The sequence below is a fragment of the Spermophilus citellus genome (assembly GCF_964194105.1).
Source record: "Spermophilus citellus genome assembly, chromosome: 13".
Taxonomy (NCBI): Eukaryota; Metazoa; Chordata; class Mammalia; order Rodentia; family Sciuridae; genus Spermophilus; species Spermophilus citellus.
In genome coordinates, this window is record NC_138193.1 from 30,969 (window position 1) to 38,373 (window position 7,405).

At 43.6% G+C, this 7,405-nt stretch overlaps 1 long non-coding RNA gene across 1 annotated transcript; it reads right to left on the bottom strand.

The window, feature by feature from the left end:
• Positions 1–385: 385 nt before the first annotated feature.
• Positions 386–3,729, bottom strand: LOC308632703. Its single transcript, XR_014018634.1, has 3 exons — positions 3,637–3,729; positions 3,050–3,172; positions 386–428 (listed from the first exon to the last, which is right to left on the bottom strand). It is a non-coding gene; the product is annotated as an uncharacterized lncRNA (long non-coding RNA).
• Between the last annotated feature and the right edge of the window lie 3,676 nt (positions 3,730–7,405).

The window sequence follows — 7,405 nt, forward strand, 5'->3', positions numbered from 1 at the left end:
TCTCTCTCTCTGTCTCTGTCTCTCACTCTCTCTAAAAAAAAAAAAATACTACCATTTCACCTTGAGGGCAGGAGATGATAGAGCTGCTTTTCATCTCAGTGACCAGCTTCCCCCAGTCCAATAGCCCCAGGCTAAATATGAGAAACACAAGGAAATCTGAAAGGCACTGCCTCAGCCAGGTGAGCACAGTCAATACTAATATGACAATAAGGACAAGAGATGACAGAGCAGCTCTTCACCTTTGTTACCTGCCTCCCCCAGACCCACAGCCCCAGTTTAAATATGAAAAAAGGAAAATTCCAAAAAAAAAATTATAAAAATACCTGACAAGTCATCCTCAATGCTCTCAAGGTCATAGAAACTGTCACCCCAAGAGACGTCTATGGAGACATGATGACTGGATGTCATGTTGGCTCCTAGATGGGATCCTAGAACAGGAAGACACAGAACTGAGAATCCAAAGGATATGTGACTTCAGTTAATGTTAACATACCATTATTTTTTCTTCATGACAAATGGTCTAAGATGTTAACACTTTAGAGACAGCTCACCTAAGTCATAACAAGGGAAGAAACCAGATTGAGGCTACCTGGGAAATCTCTACACTTTCTTTTCAATCTCTGTATAAAGATAAAACTAATCCTGGCATGGTGGCACATGCCTGTAATCTCAGCATCCTGGGAGGCTGAGGCAGGAGGATTTCGAGTTCAAAGCCAGCCTCAGCAACTTAGTGAGGCCTTAAGTAACTCTGTGAGAACCTGCCTCTAAATAAACACTTACTTGTTTAATTATTCATACAGTTAATTACTGGTAACTGACACTCTTAGCTAGTTCTGTATTTTATTATGAACATTCATAACACAAAAATCAAATAGTTCAAATTAATATAAAATTCAAAGTATGCACTTCTTTTACATATTTCATGTTGAAGTAATAACATAAGTAAACTCCTTATATTTTTATGCTGTCACTAGGTTCTAGGTTTGCCTTCTTAAAACTTGATCAATAGAGGAGAAAAAAAATGACATTTTAGAGATTCTATTTCAACTCCTGGTTTAAGTTTCCTGAAAGACTGACTTTATATAAAAAAAAGTCCTAATGCAAATTGACTCACTGTGTCTGAATCATTTATCCCAAAGAATCCTTGTCTCTATTTTATTTCTATGCATACCTTTTTAGCAGCAATATAATCAAATATTTGTGACTGGGACAAATAGTCAAAGAAATAGTCATCTCCTCCAAGAACTCTGCAGGAAGTGGTGAGCCAAGAGAAGCAGAGGTGTCAGCTTGGTCCAGAAATTATATTAGATGCTGCTGTGCTGTGAGAAAACACTCTACCTTTTAGAAATCACAAGGAGCTATGGATGCCCACACTCTTGTATGAGTCTAAATCTAGTTGAACTTCTAAGTAATTTTATTGTCACTAGCTCATCATGAAGCTAATGACAACTAAAGGATCTATGGGGCTGGGGATGTAGAAAGATTTCCTAGCATGCAGGAAGCCCTAGGACCAACCCCCAGAACCACAAAAAAAAAAAAATTGTGTCTTCTTTTTATAATCAAATACAATATGAATAATCACTCCTCTTAAGGAAACATGTTGGACCTAAAACACTTGAGACTCTCAGAATCAAAATACTCTCCTTACAGTGAATTGCATAGCTAGATCACCATAAACAGTGGTGTCACATCATAAACCATATTCACATTAAGCATACCATCAAAAAACAACAAAAAGGCTTTATTGACTGTTGATAAGAAAAATGAACATAATCTAGCTTAGGAAATTATTAAAACATTGGAAACATATGATACTGATATCAAAATACTCCAGGACAAGCCAGGCACTTTGACTCATGCATGTCATCTTGGCTATTTGGGAGGGTAAAGCAGAAGGATCACAAATTTGAGGCTGACATTAGCAATTCAGCTAGACCCTGTCTCAAAATGAAATTGTAACAAAGACTGGGGACATATGTAGTTCAGGGCTTGCATAGCACAAGCAAGGACCTGGGTTTAATCCCCAGTGCCAAAAAAAAAAAAAATTCTCCAGGTGAGACATCTGACAACTATGGCAGGTACAGAACAAGGCAGAAGCCATTATGTCAGCCTCCTCAAAATGATGAAAGTAAACCTGCACTTTGTTCAGCTCACAATACTAACATGTCTGATTTCTGCTTCTAATAATTCAAATGCAACCATTTAAATATGATCAAAAGTGCATGTACTTTTCTAATGAATCCAACAAATATGAGAGAGATACTAAACTGCATTCTGAAAGCCACCTTATAAGCACATAGGGGCACCAACATTAGGATAAAATGTAATCATGGCATTTCCTACAAGAATAACCCTATATACTAATAAATACATAATTTCAAAAGAAAGACAAATTTCTGAAATCAAAAGCAAATTGATACATTTTAAATGATACTTTGAACAGAGGCAAAACACTTAAAGAGTTCTCCCACAAGAATTCCTGACAACATAAAGTATCATGTTCATTAGAAGGCCCATCCCTTTGTATGCAAGGAATAAGAGAACTTTCTGATGAATATAGAACTTTAATAGGACATATGAAAATGCTTTCTAAATTTGAAAAGAAGAAAATATGTTTTTTAAAAGCTTATTTTGAGTAAATGTATCTGAATTACAAAAAAGCAGCTACTGACTTGTCTCTTATATTTTGTAATGATTTGCATCTCAGGAGATTTCATCTATAGTGGTTTTAAATATCATGAAATATCAATGGTTAACATTAAAAATATCATCATCCCTCTTCTCTTTTAAAACTGATTTGAAATTTTCTTAGAATAATTTCATATGAATTTGGAAGAGGCACTTTGGTATATGTGTATATGTGTAAATACATGATCTTTTTAAAAATTTTTTTTTTACTTTTAGTTGTAGTTCAACACAATACCTTTGTTTTATTTACTTATTTTTATGTGGTACCAAGGATCAAACCCATGGCCTCGCACGTGCTAGTCGAGTGCCCTACTGCTGAGTCACAACCCCAGCCCTGATACATGATCTTTTGAAACTATACCTCTCATGCTTGAGTCCTGTCAAAGACATCTTCTGAGTGTGTGGTGCTGGGATGGACTCCATGGCCTCTCACATGCCAGGCAAGTGCTCTGCCACTGAGCTGCACACCCAGTCTCAAACATGTCTTAATAAATGGAAATTAATTAAAATCATTTGATTATGAGCATTTCCAAACAAGACAATTCTCTCAAACAAAACAATTGTCTCAATCAAAAACAAAGTAAACTAAATTTTTAAAATATTCCTTATTGGTGTAATCAAATAGAAAATGAATAAAAAATAGAAGTTCACAGAATTAAAAATCCTATACAGGACTAGAGTTGCAGCACAAAGGCAGAGCATTTGCCTGGAATGTGTTAGGCCCTGGGTTCAATCCTCAGCACCACATATAAATAAACAAAATAAATAAATAAAATAAAAAGATCCACTGACAACTAAAACAATATTTTAAAAATTCTGTAGAAAATTGAAAGAATATTAATTAAAAATTGAATAGGAAAAACCTATTACACAGAACTGAAGGCCATGGGGAATTACATAGCAAAATAACTCTAAAATAAGAAAAAAATAATGAATCAATTAGCATACAAAAGCTTGGACTGATACTTAGAGTTCTCCCACTGGATGGGATCCTGGGATCATCAGGGCTCAAGGCTGGCTGTCATCTGCCCTTTAACAAATTCTGATTTTATTTCAAAAGTTCATGATCTATAGAGAATAAAAGAGAGAGAAAGGTGAGTTTTCTAAATTTATTTTATGGTATGTCAAATTTTGATAATAGTCAAGATAATTCATCCAATGCAGGATGTCAGTGTTTATACAACAGATGTTATTTGTGCACCATTATGAATATATTGCCAATTAGCACAGCAGCCAGGGAGCTGCTCATCCTAGACTAACAGGGGCAGAGTCAGGAGGAGGGGGATGGAAGGTCAGGAGGGGGGGCTGGAAGATAAGTGGGGTCTGGAGAAGAGGCAGGGTCTTAAAGAGGAGGGTTGGGCTGGGGTTATGGCTCAGTGGTAGAGCACTTGCCTAGCATGTGTGAGGCACTGGGTTCAAACCTAAGCACCACATACAAATAAATAAACAAAATAAAGGCATTGTGTCCATGTGCTACAAAAAAAAAAAAATTTAAAGAGGAGGGGTGAGGTCTGGAGGAGGGGCAGGACAGGAAGAAGGGAAAGATCTGGAGGAGAGACAGGGTCTGAAGGAGGGGGAGAATGAGTCACAAGGGGGCAGGGCTTCACTGAGGGGTGGGACCTGAGGAAGGGACAGGCCCTGGAACATGAGTAGGACCTAGAGTAGAGGCAGGGTAGGAAGGAGGGGGAAGGGTGGATCAGGAGGACAAGCAGGGCCATAGAATATAGGTGGGGTCTAGAGGAGAGGCAGGGTCTGGAGGGGAAGGCCTTAGCAAGAGGGTCCTGGAGGGGTGGCTTCTTGCTAATTAAACTCTCCACCAAAAGAAAAATGTGTGGCTGTGGTAGCTCAGTGGTAGAGCGCTTGCCTAGATGTGTGAGGCACTGGTTTTGATCCTCACCACCACATAAAAAGAAATAAATAAAATAAATATATTGTGCCCTTCTACAACTAAAAAAAATTGAAAAAAAAAACTAAGCAGAGATTAAAGAAAAATGTGGTTCATGAGTTTGATTCCACAAAAAACATGAGAAGTATTTTTAGTAAATTCTGGCTTGGTTAGAAGTAATATATTTAAACTTAAACAGCTCAAAAGGCTGAGGCAGAAGGATCTCAACTTCAAAACCAGCCTCAGCAAAAGCAAGGCATGAAGCACCTCAGTAAAACCCTGTCTCTATAATACAAAATAGGGCTGGAGATATGGCTCAGTGGTCACATGCAACAACAACAACAACAACAACAACAACAACAACAAAAGATAAGTACTAAGTTCAATCCTCAGTACTCAAAAATTAATTTTTTTTAAAAAATAACATAGTGGGTTGTTAACATATGTACTTTTCAATATTTTTTTTCTACTATTTTAACACTGCAAGAAAAAGCAAACCATTTAAACACTAAGGAAAACAAGGAAGTGGACTGGGGTCCCCTTCCCTTAAGCTGTACATTCCTCCTTCCTCCCTGCCAGGTTCCCTAGAAACCACCCTGGGTCACTATGTTAAGATGATGAGGGTCACAGCCTAAGGAAGGGTCACTGCTGCACAGGGAGCCAGGATGAAATTGTGAAGGACAGAGTGGGGCTGACAGCCAAGGCTGCCCTCAGTTCTCAGGTCCAGGACAGGGTTTGCTCCTCATGCTTCCCACCATCTCCTCACTGGCTGCCAGAGCTGCCAGAAGCTTCTGAGCCATCTCTCTGAGGCTGCTCTGAGGAAAAGGGAATCACAGGTGTCCCTAGAGACATGACCATGAGGGTCCCCATGCTATACATCTCCTCAGGCTGCTCTGAGCAGAAAACGCCAGGCTTCTCTAAAAATATAACCCATGAGGGCCCCAAGCCAGGCATCTCCCCCAGGCTACTCAGAGGAGAAGGGAACCCCAGGCATCCAAAGAGACATAAACCAGAGTGTCCACACACCAGGCATCTCCCTCTGGCCACTCTGAGGAGAAGAAAACCCAGGGCCTACATAGAGTTGCGACCCACAAGGCTCCCCACATCTGGCATCTGCCTCAGGCCAATGTGAGGAGAAGGAATCCCCAGGCATGACTCACAAAAGTCCCTAAGCCAAGAGTCCTTGCTGAGGCTGCTCTGAGGAGAAGGGAGCTCCGTGAGCCCCTGGAGGCATGACCCACGAGAGTCCCCAACCTGGGTCTCTCTCAATCTGCTCTGAGAAGGGAGCTCTGTCCGTCCATGTGGAGTGACCCAACACTCCCAGGAATGGGGCTCTCCCAGGTTGGTCTTGAGGGGGAAGCAGTCTCCTCACTTTCAAAAAGGCGGCATTAAAGATGGCGGCGAGGCCCCACCCCTGATTGACTATGCCTCCTTTGGCCAAGCACAGCAACCCTGGCAACCGCCCCAGGCAGCTCTGAGGAGACGGGAACCCAGGGCTACTTAGAGACTTGACCCACGAGGCTCCCCAGGCCTGGCATATCCCTCAGGCTGCAGTAAGGATGAGGTTGTCCCGCAGTGTCCCTAGAATGTGACCCACGAGGGTCCCCAAACCAGGCGTCTCCTTCAGGCTGCTCTGAGGAGAATGGAACCCCAGGCACCCCTAGAGACACAACTCACAAAAGTACCTAAGCCAAGAGTCCACTGAGACTGCTCTGAAGAGAAGGGAGTTCCGTGAGTCCCTGGAGGCATGACCCATGAGAGTCCCCAACCTGGGAACTCAATCCACTCTGAGAAGGGAGCTCTGGCCCTCCCTGTGGAGTGACCCAACACTCCAAGGACTGGGGCTCTCCTGGATTGGTCCTGAGGGGAAGCCAGCCCCTCACTCTCAAGGAGGCGGCCTTAAAGATGGCGCTGAGGCCCCATCCCTGGTTGGCCACGCCCCCTTCCGCTGCACACAGCAACCCTGGCGTCTGCCCCAGGCAGCTCTGAGGAGAAGGGAACCCCCAGCCTAATTAGAGACATGACCCACGAGGCTCCCCAGGCCTGGCATCTCCCTCAGGCTGCTGTAAGGATGAGGGAGCCCCCCAGTGTCCCTAGAATGTGACCCAAAATGGTCCCCACACCAGGCACCTACCTCAGGCTGCTCTGAGGAGAACAGAACCCCGGGCGTCCCTAGAGACATGACCAAAGAGGGTGCCCGCACCAGGCATCTCCCTCAGGCCACTCTGAGTTAAAGGGAACACCAGGCACCCCTAGAGACATGGCCCACGAGGGTCCCCACACCAAGTGTCTCTCTCAGGCTGCTGAGGAGAAGGGAACCCCAGGCATCCCTAGAGACACGACTCACAAAAGTCCCTAAGCCAAGAATCAACACTGAGGCTGCTCTGAGAAGGGAGCTCCGTGAACCCCTGGAGGCATGACCCACGAGAGTCCGCAACCTGGGTGTCTCTCTCAATCTGCTCTGAGAAGGAAGCTCTGCCACTCCCTGTGGAGTGACCCAACACTCTGAGGACTGGTGCTCTCCCAGGTTGGTCCTGAGGGGGAAGTCAGCTCCTCACTCTCAAGGAGGCAGCATTAAAGATGGTGGCAAGGCCCTGCCCCTTATTGACCACACCCCTTTGGCCATGCGCTGTGCAGGAGCTCCTCCCAGCTCAGAGGCGGGGCCTCTCCTGGCTCCCTGGTGAATGTCAGCACCTTCTTCCACCCTCAGCAGTTAATGAATAAAATATGTTCCCACTGCTCTAATTAGGTCTGGCTGTGGCACCTGAGGAGTGGAATCTCAGAAGAGGAGAAATGGAGTCCAGGACACCCCCTCGCTGCACTCCACCAGGC